Genomic DNA, 16,793 nt, shown 5'->3' with positions numbered 1-16,793 from the left:
AATTAAGCTTTACCCAGTACTAAAGGTTACCAAACACCCAAACCACAGCAATTTACGCAGAAAACAGGTTACCAAACACCCAAACCACAGCAATTTACGCAGAAAACATACTGGGCAGCGTACCTTTTTAACAAAATGACCCAAACAACGTCAACAAACTTCAACACAGCCTACCATTCTGGACTCAGCGTGACGAGGCGACTCCACCGGTGCAAACCTCTTCCGGCGACGTCGCCAGAAAACTCCTCACGCGCCGGCGCGTGGCGGCGGACCTCGGCAGCGACGGCGGCGCGTGGCGGTGGCGGCGGCGACGCCCCGGCTCCCCAACCCTAGCCCAGGCACTCACTCTCACTCTCACTCACTTGGCTTTGATACCATGTTAGATGTGGAAGGGAAGACTAAAAACCGTACTCTGTATTTCACATTTTCTATACAAAGTTCCCAGCTATTTATATACATAGGAAACATGCTACTGCCACATAATTCAAACAGGAAGAATGAAAGGTGGAGAGTAAAGATCTAACTACTCCCTTATTTATCTAACATATATGTATTCACACATACACATATACATGAGTACAAAACCACCAAATTGCCACCACGCAGCAAATCAATAACTATATGGTCCATGGGAGAAGAATAACTTTATGGTCCACAGCAGTCAGCAACAACATTACCAATAATATACTTACTGCAGGTAGTAACTCACTAAAGCTTAAGCTAGATAGCTGAAACATCATATATATATACACACACACACAGATTCCACAGAAACGATGTGTGTGAAAGGGGCTGTTGCATTGAGTATAAAGAGAAATCATAGGCAAAGCAGATATTTGCAACCACCCACAAAAATTCCATAATCTCTGTAAAGCCTCATTCCTTGAGCCGATTATAAAGAAAAGGGATAAGGGTTCAAATATATGCCCTCCTACTAGAAAGGGTCGGCAAACATCAACATCAACAGGATTCTTACTTTGAGGCTCAGCTCGGTGTTCCTGATAGGGGTAAAAGAGAAGCCATCGCCGCCATGGCTGCAAAACCGGTATTAATCCGGGTTGCCCCGCCAAGATACGGGTCAGTTAATCTCAATTGCCCAGATAAGTAGCTCAGAAAGAAGAGAAACCGAGAAATATCATCATCGCCTCACTTTCAAGTTTCAAGGCATCTAGTGATCCGACAGATTAAGCTAGCAGCAACAGTTTACAGATTACAGACGACCAAAAACAGAGTTTCCATGGAATGAATGAAAAGGATTGGGAAAAAAGTAGTAATTAAAACCGGGTAGAATGTACTATATATCATCTCTCTGTATCTGTATATTCCATTTCCAGAAGATCTAAAGGGCTGTTGAAATATGGAGAAATCATTGGCAAGAACAGAGAAGGTCAACCACCCTTTCAACAAAAATCAGACTCTCTGTTGCCTCTTTTACTCTCCATTTCTGAGCTACCTCGCTGTTAAATAGAAGTACTAGTAGCATTAGCATATATGAGTAGAAACTAATGGAGATACAACATCAGCATAAGATGACTTACACAAGCACACCACCATGAAAATAGGAGAAACTTTTACCTTACTTGAACAGGACCTAAATATATTGCTGTAATGGCATTCTATCTGCATCATTCCCATTTCTGAGTAAAACAAAAGGGCTGTTGAAAATGGAGAAATCACAGGCAGAAAAACAGAGGGGTTCAACCACCCTTTCAACAAAATCCCCAACTCTGCTGCCTCATTCCCTCTTCCTTTCTGGGCTGCGTCGCCTATTTCTCTGGTCAAAAGCGTTTTCCTCTTCAGTCTGGCTTGCATGTGAGGAAACTCACACGCTGTTCCATGGAAGAATGTCAGGCATGAGATGATTATAAATTAATGTAGTTTTCTTGAAAAAATGAAGGGCTGTTGGTTTCTTATTTTATGTAAATGAAAACAGAGAAATCATAAGCTGAAACCAAGANAAGAGGGGCAACCACCCTTAGAAGAAGTCCCAGCTCTTGGTTCGCTTCATTTTTGCCGTCTTTCTATGTGAAACCTATTCCATCTTTAAAATGTATATAGAGAATGAGGCTCAGATTTTCATAATTCTGATATTTAAACACTTGACACCACCTTGGCTGCAAATCCCAGCTAGTCAATGAGAAAATCCAGGTTGCCATGCCAAAACATGGGTCATATAATCAAAATACACTTACTTTGCTTAAAAGTATATCATCATTGCCCCATAATCAACTTTGTTTTTCCCTTCCATGGAAATTCTCCATTTCTCTGTAAACCCTCAATCTTTGAGCTGACACTTAAGGGTCTGTTTACTAACCTGAGAGTATCGTACGGCAAACCTAGCTGATATATATATACCCACAGATCCACAGATACATACACACACATATTGTGTGTGTGGAAGGGCTGTTGCATGGAAGAAACAAAAGCAAATCATAGGCTAACCAGAGAAGTGCAACCACCCAAAAAAAAAAATCATAGGCTAACCAGAGAAGTGCAACCACCCAAAAAAAAAATCTTCATTTCTCGGTAAAGCCTCATTCTTTAAGTAGGAATGTAATAGGGGCAGTCAATGAACAGGTGTCCTATAGCTTGAGGCTCAGATTTGTTTACTAATGGGGGCAAGAGAGAAGCCAACATCGCCATGGCTGCAAAGAACCGGGCATATTCCGGACCACCCCGCCAAGATACGGATTGGATCATCTCAATTGCCCCAAAATTAGTGGCCTAGAAAGAAGCAGAAACAGAAACAGGAAAGCATCATCATAGCCTCATATGGTGGGAACAATCTTCGTCAATAGCATTTTTCCCTAGTAAGATTACAGGTAACCAAAGGATGTATCAGCAAACAGATTTCCACGAGCAGGTTGACATGAACAGCTTCAAAAGAAAATAATCACATAATTTGAACGCTTTCCCTTTCATTTTTGGGCAAAAAGAATGAAAGGGCTGTTGAAAATGGAAAAATCATTGGCAAACAGAGGTGTCAACCACCCTTTCAAGAAAATCCCAAATCTCTGCTGCCTCTTCCTCTCTTCCATTCTTGGCTATGTCAAAGGTGCATTGGGTGGCCGGTGAAGGTTGTATGAATTTTGATTATAAAACACATAATATACTTTGGGTGGTTGGTATAATATGAAATTCATTCATGCATAATTGTATAAACAGAGTTGCAATTAATATTGAGTTCCAAGTATGATAAAAGCAAAATGTTTTAAATCCAAACTTAATAGATAGTATACAGATTAATTAAATCTGAAGTTCATGATAGACATTATTATAAGGAAATGTATGATATTGGTATTTTGTTAGAAGACTGTTATTAAGTTTCTTTAATGAGAGTATAAGTATTAGATATGTAGTTCAAAAAAGAATTTCCTTTGACAACATAACAATGGCTGCAAATGCAATTAAAGATCATTCAGTTTTGAAATTGAAAGCAAACACACAAAGAGTATTAAAAATCTTTAATGAGAGTATAAGTATTAGACATGTAGTTCACTAAAAAATTTCCTTTGACAGCATACTAATGGCTACAAATGCAATTAAAAATCATTTAGTTTTGAACTTGAGCTACTAATGGATAATGCAGTAATTAAATATATAGAGATTGAGGCTCAAATCCCTATAACTTGGGATTGAAATGCTTGGCATCGCCATGGCTGCAAACCCTGGCTTGAGTGTGAAAATAATCACAAAAAAGTCCAGGTTGCCCTGCCAAGATACAGGTCAATCATTTCAATACTATTTTTCGCTCAAAAGATCCATCATCATCACTGCCTTATAAATCTCTTTATATACATGCATTTACACATACACATACATGAGTACAAAACCACTGAATTGCCACCAGGCAGCTAATCAAGGCAATTACTCAGAGAAGTCAAAACAACAATTTCAACAACTATATATTTAGAACAATAGACAACCAGAGATCACAGAAAAAGCAATGGTCAAAAAACATGGTACAGTTAATATGTAATTCTCAAATCAATCTTCTTTTAGAATATAAAATTATTTGCTTTTTAAAAATTATGAGCGAGTAATTGCCACATTTGCATGGTGCACATTCACACATAAGGCGTTTTCACTTGCTATGGCCACTTGTACTAATTATAACCACATGTGTTTTTTGAATAATAAATAGGAAAAGGGTTTGTCTAGTGTACACACCAGGTAGTTGCTTGGTTTCCATTGTTACCCAAAAAATAGAACAATATGTTCCACAGCAAGTGAAAATNGCAAATCATAGGCTAACCAGAGAAGTGCAACCACCCAAAAAAAAAATCTTCATTTCTCGGTAAAGCCTCATTCTTTAAGTAGGAATGTAATAGGGGCAGTCAATGAACAGGTGTCCTATAGCTTGAGGCTCAGATTTGTTTACTAATGGGGGCAAGAGAGAAGCCAACATCGCCATGGCTGCAAAGAACCGGGCATATTCCGGACCACCCCGCCAAGATACGGATTGGATCATCTCAATTGCCCCAAAATTAGTGGCCTAGAAAGAAGCAGAAACAGAAACAGGAAAGCATCATCATAGCCTCATATGGTGGGAACAATCTTCGTCAATAGCATTTTTCCCTAGTAAGATTACAGGTAACCAAAGGATGTATCAGCAAACAGATTTCCACGAGCAGGTTGACATGAACAGCTTCAAAAGAAAATAATCACATAATTTGAACGCTTTCCCTTTCATTTTTGGGCAAAAAGAATGAAAGGGCTGTTGAAAATGGAAAAATCATTGGCAAACAGAGGTGTCAACCACCCTTTCAAGAAAATCCCAAATCTCTGCTGCCTCTTCCTCTCTTCCATTCTTGGCTATGTCAAAGGTGCATTGGGTGGCCGGTGAAGGTTGTATGAATTTTGATTATAAAACACATAATATACTTTGGGTGGTTGGTATAATATGAAATTCATTCATGCATAATTGTATAAACAGAGTTGCAATTAATATTGAGTTCCAAGTATGATAAAAGCAAAATGTTTTAAATCCAAACTTAATAGATAGTATACAGATTAATTAAATCTGAAGTTCATGATAGACATTATTATAAGGAAATGTATGATATTGGTATTTTGTTAGAAGACTGTTATTAAGTTTCTTTAATGAGAGTATAAGTATTAGATATGTAGTTCAAAAAAGAATTTCCTTTGACAACATAACAATGGCTGCAAATGCAATTAAAGATCATTCAGTTTTGAAATTGAAAGCAAACACACAAAGAGTATTAAAAATCTTTAATGAGAGTATAAGTATTAGACATGTAGTTCACTAAAAAATTTCCTTTGACAGCATACTAATGGCTACAAATGCAATTAAAAATCATTTAGTTTTGAACTTGAGCTACTAATGGATAATGCAGTAATTAAATATATAGAGATTGAGGCTCAAATCCCTATAACTTGGGATTGAAATGCTTGGCATCGCCATGGCTGCAAACCCTGGCTTGAGTGTGAAAATAATCACAAAAAAGTCCAGGTTGCCCTGCCAAGATACAGGTCAATCATTTCAATACTATTTTTCGCTCAAAAGATCCATCATCATCACTGCCTTATAAATCTCTTTATATACATGCATTTACACATACACATACATGAGTACAAAACCACTGAATTGCCACCAGGCAGCTAATCAAGGCAATTACTCAGAGAAGTCAAAACAACAATTTCAACAACTATATATTTAGAACAATAGACAACCAGAGATCACAGAAAAAGCAATGGTCAAAAAACATGGTACAGTTAATATGTAATTCTCAAATCAATCTTCTTTTAGAATATAAAATTATTTGCTTTTTAAAAATTATGAGCGAGTAATTGCCACATTTGCATGGTGCACATTCACACATAAGGCGTTTTCACTTGCTATGGCCACTTGTACTAATTATAACCACATGTGTTTTTTGAATAATAAATAGGAAAAGGGTTTGTCTAGTGTACACACCAGGTAGTTGCTTGGTTTCCATTGTTACCCAAAAAATAGAACAATATGTTCCACAGCAAGTGAAAATGGTAAACCCTAAACCAAAAAAAAAATAGAACTATATGTTCCACAGATATAACAGTACCAATAATATACTTACTACAGGTAGTAACGCACTAATCCTTAAGCTAGCGAGCTTAAACATCATATATACACACACACACACACACACACACGCAAGTTACAAACAGTGTGTGAAAGGGGGCTGTTGCATGGAGCATGAAAAGCAATCAAAGGCAAAACAGAGATGCTCAACCACCAATAAGAATTCCATATTCTCTGTAAAGCCTCATTCTTTGAGCCGATTATAAAGAAAAGGGTTAACTGTCAAATATATAGAGATTGAGGCTCAGATCCCTATAATTCCAGGATTGAAATGCTTGGCACTGCCATGGCTGCAAACCCCATCTTGGGTGTGAAAATATTCACAAACAAGTAAAGGTTGCCCTGCCAAGATACAGGTCAATCATCTCACTACCATTTTTTGCTCAAAAGATCCATCATCATCACCACCTCATAAATCTCTTTATACATATGTATTCAAGCACACATATGCACGAGTACAAAACCTCAAAATTACCACCACGCAGCAAATCAAGAACTATATGGTCCACAGCAACAACATTGCCAGTAATATACTTACTACAAGTAGTAACACACTAAAGCTTAAGCTAGCTAGCTGAAAGATCATATATATACGCAGGTATACAGACACAGAGTGTCTGAAAGGGGGCTGTTGCATTAAGCATAAAGTGAAATCATGGGCAAACAGAAATGTGCAACCACCCATAAAAGTTCCATATTCTCTGTATAGCCTCATTCTTTGAGCCCATTAAAAGAAAAGGGATAAGGGTCAAATATATGCCCTCGTACTAGAAATGGCCGGCAAACATCAAAATCACCAGGATTCTTACTTTGAGGCTCAGCTCCGTGTTACTGATGGGGGCAAAAGAGAAGCCATCGCCGCCATGGCTGCAAAGCCGGTATTATTCCGGGTTGCCCCGCCAAGATACGGGTCAGTTAATCTCAATTGCCCAGATAAGTAGCTCAGAAAGAACAGAAACCGAGAAATATCATCATCGCCTCACTTTCAAGTTTCAAGGCATCTAGCCATCCGACAGAGATTAAGCTTGCAGCAATAGTTTATAGAATACAGACAACCAAAAACAGAGTTTCCATCAATCCATGGAAGGACAGAATGTAATTAATCTAATAAATAGTTCAATTCCAGAGGAACGAAAGGGCTGTTGAAATATGGAGAAATCATTGGCAAGAACAGAGAAGGTCAACCACCCTTTCAACAAAAACCCAACTCTCTGTTGCCTCTTTCCCTTCCATTTCTGAGCTACCTGGTAAAGTACAGGGACACAATTAGGACTGCATCCTCAATTTAAGCAACTACAATAGGGTCCACGCGCATTGTGGATGGGGTCCACGCACATTGTGGACCCGGGTCCACAGCACGCATTGTAGACCCAAGTTCACATGTATAGTAAACTGGATCCAAGCACATTGCAGGGGTCCACACACAATATGGACCAGTTCCACGCACATTGCACGGGTCCACACGTACTGTAGACTGGATCCACGCATATTGCAGGGGTCCACACACATTGTGGGCCCGGATCCACACATATTGTAGATTGGATCCACGCACATTGCAGGGGTCCACACGTATTGTGGACTGGATCCATGCACATTGAGGATCAAGGTCCACATGCATTGTGGACCCGGGTCCACACGTATTATAGACTGGATCCACGCACATTACAAGGATCCACATGCCTTGTGGACCGGATCCACGCACATTGCAAGGGTCCACACGCCTTGTGGACCCAGGTCCACACGTATTGACGACTGGATCCATGCACATTGCAGGGGTCCACACGTATGGTGGACTGGATCCACTTGCATTAAGGATCAGGCCCCACGCGCATTGTGGACCCGGGTCCACACGCATTGTGAACCTGGTTCCACACGTGTTGGACTGGATCCACGCACATTGTATACCAGGGTCCACACGCATTGTGAATCAGAATTCAAGCTGAAATTGGACCAGATTATGTGTATAAATGTGAAATTGGACCAGATGTATACTATATATACTATATATAAAAGTAAAATCCTCCTTTTTCATTTTCCCGCCCAAACTTTTGTGGTCAATTAATAAAATATTTTATTGGTCAAATAATTAATAAGACTTATTTTGTAAGAAATTGTAAAATGGAAATTAACTAATATCTATTAATTGGTAATATTCTTTCTATATTCACATATATTAACATAATAACATAATACCATGTAGAAAAGACATATTAATTAGGTAATAACATAATAGCATAATTGGTAATATTATGTAAGATATTCTATAATATAATTGGTAATATGATTACTTGCAAATTCAACGTATTTTTTTTACGTTTTTATAATACCGTGTAGAAAAGACATATTAATTAGGTAATAACATAATAGCAAAAATGGTAATATTATGTATGTTATTCTATAATATAATTGGTAATATTATTGTTTACAAATTCTGCATATTTTTTTTACGTTTTTATAATACAGTGTAAAAAAGACATATTAATCTATACTTTTTATATTTATACTATATATAAAAGTAAAATATTCATATTTTATTTTCTCGCCCAAACTTTTGTAGTCAATTAATTAGATATTTTATTTGTCAAATAATTAATAAAACTTATTTGGTAAGAAAATGTAAAATTAAAATTAACTAATATCTATTAATGGATAATATTGTTTCTATATTCATGTATTAACATAATAACATAATACTGTGTATAAAAGACATATTAATTAGGTGGTAATAGAATAGCATAATTGGTAATATTATGTATGATATTCTATAATATAATTGGTAATATTATTGTTTGCAAATTCAACGTTTTTTTTTTTTACGTTTTTATAATACCGTGTAGAAAAGACATTAATTAGGTAATAACATAATAGTATAAATTGTAATATTATGTATGGTATTCTATTATATAATTGGTAATATTATTGGTAACAAATTTTGCGTATTTTTTTACATTTTTATAATACAATGTAGAAAAGACATATTAATCTACACTATCTATGTCTATACTATATACTATATATAAAAGTAAAATACTCATATTTCATTTTCCCGCCCAAACTTTTTTAGTAAATTAATTAGATATTTTATTGGTCAAATAATTAATAAAGCTTATTTTGTAAGAAAATGTAAAATAAAAATTAATTAATATCTATTAATTGGTAATATTATTTCTATATTCACGTATTAGCATAATAACATAATTCCGTGTATAAAAAACATTAATTAGATAGTAACAGAATAGTATAATTGGTAATAGTATGTATGGTATTCTATAATATAACTTGGTATTATTATTCTTTAAAAATTCTACATATTTTTTTTTACGTTTTTATAATATCATGTAGAAAAGAAATAGCAATCTATATAATCTATATCTATACTATATATTAAAGTAAAACCCTCCTATTTGATTTTCCCGCCCAAACTTTTGTAGTCAATTAATTAAATATTTTATTGGTCAAATAATTAATAAAGCTTATTTGGTAAGAAAATGTAAAATGGAAATTAACTAATATTTATTAATTGGTAATATTGTTTCTATATTCACATACTAATGTAATAACATAATACTGTGTAGAAAAAAAAAAACATATTAATTAGGTAAATAACATAATAGCATAATTGGTAATATTATGTATGATATTCTATAATATAATTGGTAATATTATTGTTTGTAAATTCAACGTATTTTTTTTACGTTTTTATAATACTGTGTAGAAAAGACATACTTCGTATTAATTAGGAAATAACATAATAGCATAAATTGTAATATTATGTATGGTATTATATAATATAATTGGTAATAATTATTGTTTACAAATTCTGCTAATTTTTTACGTTTTTATAATAAAGTGTAGATAAGACATATTAATCTATACTATGTATATTATATATAGAAGCAAAATCCTTATATTTAATTTCTTACACAAACTTTTGTAGTCAATTAATTAAATATTTTATTGGTCAAATAATTAATAATGCTTATTTGGTAAGAAAATGTAAAATGGAAATTAACTAATATCTATTAATTGGTAACATAATACCGTGTTGAAAAGAATAACTATTTTGTTTTGAAGACTGAAAAGAATAACTATTAAATAACAAAACTCTATAAATGAATAAAGCTCATATCATCTTTTTATATATGAAAATAATCTAAATATTTCAAATTGTTAGTCCATGCATCGCACGGGTATCATACTAGTTATGTATAATTATAGTTAACATATTATGTATTTTCAGTTAACAAATCATGTATAATCAATTATGATCGAATATGCATAATATGTTAACTAAATGTACATAATTTGTTAACTGTATGTGCATATTTTGGGTAAAAAGATGTATATGTGTGTGTGTGTGTGTGTGTATATATATATACAAAAATCTTCATCAGATATTCTTTTAGAGTATTCTAAGTTCTAGTCAAATTGGCCTCGCAAAGTATAATTTTATTCATAAAATACCTCATCTAAACCATATATATATATACACACACACAGAGGTTCACAGAGGGAGTGTGTGAAAGGGGGCTGTTAGGATTGAGTATAAAGAGAAATCTTGGGCAAAACAGAGATGTGCAACCACCCATTCTCTGTAAAGCCTCATGCTTTGAGCATATTATAAACCAAAAGGGGTAAGTTTCAAATATATGTCATCCTACTAGAAAGGGCTGTAAAAAATCAACAGTGACACGTTTCTTACTTTGAGGTTCAGCGCCATGTTACTGATGGGGGCAAAAGAGAAGTCATTGCCACCATGGCTGCAAAAAAGGGATAATCTTGGGTCACCCTGCCAAGATACGGGCCAGTTATTCTCAAATGTCCAGAAAGAACAGAAACTGAGAAATATCATCAAAATTGCCTCAAATTCAAGGCATCTAACAATCCAACCAAGCTTAAGCTAGTAGGAATAGTTTACAGAATACAGATGAAAAAGAAGTTTCTATCAAACTGGGTGAAAGGGATTGTGAAAACAGCAATTCTTTAACCAAATGAGGACAGAATATAATATATATAATCTATCTATCTGTGTATGTTATATTCCATTTCCAAATAACGAAATGTCTGTTGAAAAATGGAGAAAAATCATTGGCAAGAACAGAGAAGATCAACCACCCTTTCAACAAAATCCCAACACTCAGTGGCCTCTTTCCCTCTTCATTTCTGAGCTACCTCAAAAGGTACAGAGACATTAGTTTAGGGTTAAGATTAAAGCCTCTATTATAAGACTAAGTTTATCCGTGCAATGCTTTCTCACTTTCAAGCTGCACTTTGGGCTTTAACTAAATCTTTCTTCTAACGAAATAACATTATATCAATAATTAGTGGTTCAACCTAGGTTCATAACCAAATTTGTACAGTGCAGACTTCATTTTCCATCTTTTTCACCTAGCATCTGGCATCAGATGACTTAAGGGCATATTTGGTTGGCAGGAAAAGATTTTCCAAGTAAAATCTTTTCCTAAAAACATCAGAAAAGTTCATTTTCTGATGTTTGGTTCATGAAAATTATTTTCCAATGGAAAACTAATTCCTCATATTTGAGGAAAACAAATTCTTTTCTTGGACCTGGTATTTTGTTTTCGTGGCAGGTGGGAAGAAAAATTGGATTGGCTGGACTATTTTACCCTTTCAATTCTCTTATAATTACACTACCAAGATCTGAGTTTCTACTCCACCTGATTTCAAATACTTCAAAATCCCTACCTTCATGCTGATGGCAACCAGTTAATCTTCATCCCCTAACCCAGATTTTTATTAACAAAAAACAGTAAAGAAAAAAACAATAAAAATACTATCAATCCAAGTTAATCAAACAAGGAACTCATCTTCATCCTCAAAACACACAACAAACTTAAAATTTTTAATTCACAAATTAAAAGGAAAAAAAAAACAACAACAAAAAGGAAAAAACTACCGACCACAAGCTCGTCATCTTCGATCCTCCTCTGTTACCTTCTTCGATGACATTGATCCGTTGCAGCAGATTCGCAGAAGCAGCAGAGAATGGATTCGCCAATGAGAAGGAGCATCTTCGATCCTCCTCTGTTGCCTTACATCAAATGCCCTAATGGGTTGTGGGCTGATGGGTTAGAATTTATAAATGGGTCATGGATTTCCCAAAAAAACTCATCAACAAGCTTAACATTAATAATTAATAATAATAATAATAATAATATAATAATAATAATAATAATAAGGGCATACATGTCTTTTTACATATTATTCCTTACAATTCTAAATCAAACCAAACAGTGGAATCAATATTCCCAATAACTTATTTTCCACCAACCAAACAATAGAATATATCTTCCTGTAACTACTTTTCGATAGAATTTCACTTCCACTTCCTTTCAAATATTTTCTGCGAACCAAACGGGCCCTTAGTAGTGAAAAAGGGCAGCCAAACACACACACACACAGAGTATTAAGTTTCTTTAATGTGTAAAGGTATTACTGTATTAGATATGTAGTTCAATAAAGAATTTCCTTTGACGGCATAATAATGGCTGCAATCTTTATTAAAGAACATTTAGTTTTGAGGTTGAAAGGAAACACACAAAGAGTATTAAATTTCTTAAATAAGTATTAGATACGTAATTCAATAAAGAATTTCCTTTGATAGCATAACAATGGCAGCAAATGCAATTAAAGATCATTTATTTTTGAACTTGAGCTACTAATGGATAATGCAGCAATCAAATATATAGAGGTTGAGGCTCAGATCCCAATAATTCCAGGATTGAAATGCTTGGCACTGCCATGGTTGCAAACCCCAGCTTGAGTGTGAAAATATTCACAAACAAGTCCAGGTTGCCCTGCCAAGATACAGGTAAATCATCTCAATACCATTTTTTGCTCAAAAGATCCATCATCATCACCACCTCATAAATCTCTTTATATATATGCATTCACACATACACATATTCATCAGTACAAAACCACCAAATTGCCACCACGCAGCAAATCAATAACTATATTGTCCATGGGAGAAGAATAACTTTATGGTCCACAGCAGTCAGCAATAACATTACCAATAATATACTTACTGCAGGTAGTAACTCACTAAAGCTTAAGCTAGATAGCCAAAACATTATATATATATACACACACACAGGTTCACAGAAACAATGTGTGTGAAAGGGGGCTATTGCATTGAGTATAAAGAGAAATCATGGGCAAAGCAGAGATTTGCAACCACCCATAAAAATTCCATATTCTCTGTAAAGCCTCATTCTTTGAGCCGATTATAAAGAAAAGGGATAAGGGTCAAATATATGCCCTCCTACTAGAAAGGGTCAGCAAACATCAACATCAACAGGATTCTTACTTTGAGGCTCAGCTCCGTGTTCCTGATAGGGGTAAAAGAGAAGCAATCGCCGCCATGGCTGCAAAGCCGGTATTATTCCGGGTTGCCCCGCCAAGATACGGGTCAGTTAATCTCAATTGCCCAGATGAGTAGCTCAGAAAGAACAGAAACCGAGAAATATCACCATCGCCTCACTTTCAAGTTTCAAGGCATCTAGCCATCTGACAGAGATTAAGCTAGCAGCAATAGTTCATAGAATACAGACAACCAAAAACAGAGTTTCCATGGAATGAGTAAGAAGGATTGCATAAAGAGCAGAAATTAAAACCAAATGACAATGTTCCATCTGTATGAATCTGTTATATTCCATTTCCAGAGGAACAAAAGGGCTGTTGAAATATGGAGAAATCATTGGCAAGAACAGAGAAGGTCAACCACCCTTTCAACGAAAACCCAACTCTCTGTTGCCTCTTTCCCTCGCCATTTCTGAGCTACCTCGTAAAGTACAGGGAAACAATTAGGACTACATCCTCAATTTAAGCAACTACAGTAGGGTCCACGCACATTGTGGATTGGGGTCCACACGCGCATTGTGGACCCAAGTCCACATGTATTGTAAACTGGACCCACGCACATTGCAAGGGTCCACACGCATTGTGGACCGGATCCACGCACATTGCAGGGGTCCACACGTATTGTGGACTGGATCCATGCACATTGCAGGGGTCCACATGCATTGTGGACCCGGGTCCAGACGTATGGTGGACTGGATCCACGCACATTAAGGATCAGCGCCCACACGCATTGTGGACCTGGGTCCACACATATTGTAGACTGGAATCGACACATTGCAAGGGACCAAAATGCGGGTCCACACGTATTGTCGACTGGATCTAAACACATTGCAAGGGTCCACACGTATTGTGGACCAGATCCACGCACATTGCAGGGTCGACACACATTGTGGACCTGGGTCCACACATGTGTTGGATTGGATCCACGCACATTGCAGACCAAGGTCCACACGCATTGTGAATCAGAATTCAAGCTGAAATTGGACCAGATTATGTGTATATATGTAGTTAACACATTATGTATTTTCAAATTATTGACCATGGTGCACACTTGTGGACAGGATCCATGTGCATTGCAGAATCTGGATTTAAGCTGACCTTTGACAAGATTATGTATATATATATATAGCCAATATAGGTAATACATTACGTATTTTCATATTATGGACCGGGGACCATGTGCATTGTGAACTGGGATTCAAGCTAAAACTAGACCAGATTATCTATAATTATAGTTAACATATTATGTATTTTCAGTTAACAAATCATGTATATTCAGTTATGATTGAATATGCATAATATGTTAACTAAATGTACATAATTTGTTAACTGTATGTGCATACTTAGGGTAAAAAGATGTATATATGTAATTATGTATACTTTATATTTTATATATATACACACAAAAATCTCCATCAGATATTCTTTTAGAGTATTCTAAGTTCTAGTCAAATTGGCCTCGCAAAGTATAATTTTATTCATAAAATATCTGATCTAAACTATATATATATATACACACACACACACAGGTTCACAGAGACAGAGTGTGTGAAAGGGGGCTGTTGGATTGAGTATAAAGAGAAATCTTGGGCAAAACAGAGATGTGCAACCACCCATTCTCTGTAAAGCCTCATTCTTTGAGCAGATTATAACCAAAAAGGGGTAAGTTTCAAATATATGTCATCCTACTAGAAAGGGCTGTCAAACATCAACAGTGACATGTTTCTTACTTTGAGACTCAGCTCCATGTTACTGATGGGAGCAAAAGAGAAGCCACCGCCACCATGGCTGCAAAAAAGGGGATAATCTTGGGTCACCCTGCCAAGATACGGGTCAGTTATTCTCAAATGTCCAGAAAGAACAGAAACTGAGAAATATCATCAACATTGCCTCAATTTCAAGGCCTCTAGCAATCCAACCAAGCTTAAGCTAGTAGGAATAGTTTAGAGAATACAGATGAAAAAGGAGTTTCTATCAAACTGGGTGAAAGGGATTGTGAAAACAGCAATTGTTAACCAAATGAGGATAGAATATAATATATATAATCTATCTATCTGTGTATGTTATATTCCATTTCCAAATAACGAAAAGTCTGTTGAAAAATGGAGAAAAATCATTGGCAAGAACAGAGAAGATCAACCACCCTTTCAACAAAATCCCAACACTCAGTGGCCTCTTTCCCTCTTCATTTCTGAGCTACCTCAAAAGGTACAGAGACACATTAGTTTAGGGTTAAGATTAAAGCCTCTTTTATAAGACTAAGTTTATCCGTGCAATGCTTTCTCACTTTCAAGGTGCACTTTGGGCTTTAACTAAATCTTTCTTCTAACAAAATAACATTATATCAATAATTAGTGGTTCAACCTAGGTTCATAATCAAATTTGTACAGTCCAGACTTCATTTTCCATCTTTTTCACCTAGCATCTGGCATCATGACTTAGTAGTGAAAAAGGGCAGCCAAACAAACACACACACACACAGAGTATTAAGTTTCTTTAATGAGTAAAGGTATTACTGTATTAGATATGTAGTTCAATAAAGAATTTCCTTTGACGGCATAATAATGGCTACAATCTTGATTAAAGAACATTTAGTTTTGAGGTTGAAAGCAAACACACAAAGAGTATTAGATTTCTTTAATGAGTATAAGTATTAGATATGTAATTCAATAAAGAATTTCCTTTGATAGCATAACAATGGCAGCAAATGCAACTAAAGATCATTTACATTTGAACTTGAGCTACTAATGGATAATGCAGCAATCAAATATATAGAGGTTGAGGCTCAGATCCCAATAATTCCAGGATTGAAATGCTTGGCACTGCCATGGCTGCAAACCCCAGCTTGAGTGTGAAAATATTCACAAACAAGTCCAGGTTGCCCTGCCAAGATACAGGTAAATCATCTCAATACCATTTTTTGCTCAAAAGATTCATTATCATCACCACCTCATAAATCTCTTTATATATATGTATACACACATACACATATTCATGAGAACAAAACCACCAAATTGTCACCATGCAGCAAATCAATAACTATATGGTCCATAGCAGTCAGCAATAACATTACCAATAATATACTTACTGCAGGTAGTAACTCACTAAAGCTTAAGCTAGATAGCTGAAACATCATATATATATACACACACAAAGGTTCACAGACACAATGTGTGTGAAAGGGGGCTGTTGCATTGAGTATAAAGAGAAATCATAGGCAAAGCAGAGATTTGCAACCACCCATAAAAATTCCATATTCTCTGTGAAGCCTCATTCTCTGAGCCGATTATAAAGAAAAGGGATAAGGGTTCAAATATATGCCCTC

General features: G+C 35.6%; 2 long non-coding RNA genes across 2 annotated transcripts; both read right to left on the bottom strand.

The window, feature by feature from the left end:
* Window positions 1–976: 976 nt before the first annotated feature.
* On the bottom strand, window positions 977–1,941 carry LOC116025513. Its single transcript, XR_004099685.1, has 2 exons — window positions 1,576–1,941; window positions 977–1,457 (listed from the first exon to the last, which is right to left on the bottom strand). It is a non-coding gene; the product is annotated as an uncharacterized LOC116025513 (long non-coding RNA).
* A 4,374-nt stretch (window positions 1,942–6,315) lies between these two features.
* On the bottom strand, window positions 6,316–14,304 carry LOC116025512. The gene is made up of 4 exons (XR_004099684.1): window positions 13,416–14,304; window positions 12,007–12,152; window positions 10,788–10,874; window positions 6,316–7,329 (listed from the first exon to the last, which is right to left on the bottom strand). It is a non-coding gene; the product is annotated as an uncharacterized LOC116025512 (long non-coding RNA).
* Window positions 14,305–16,793: the final 2,489 nt, after the last annotated feature.

The sequence above is a fragment of the Ipomoea triloba genome, chromosome 7, assembly GCF_003576645.1.
Source record: "Ipomoea triloba cultivar NCNSP0323 chromosome 7, ASM357664v1".
In the NCBI taxonomy this organism is placed as follows: Eukaryota; Viridiplantae; Streptophyta; class Magnoliopsida; order Solanales; family Convolvulaceae; genus Ipomoea; species Ipomoea triloba.
The sequence above is the reverse complement of the archived record's forward strand: the minus strand, read 5'-3'. Positions and strand labels throughout refer to the sequence as shown.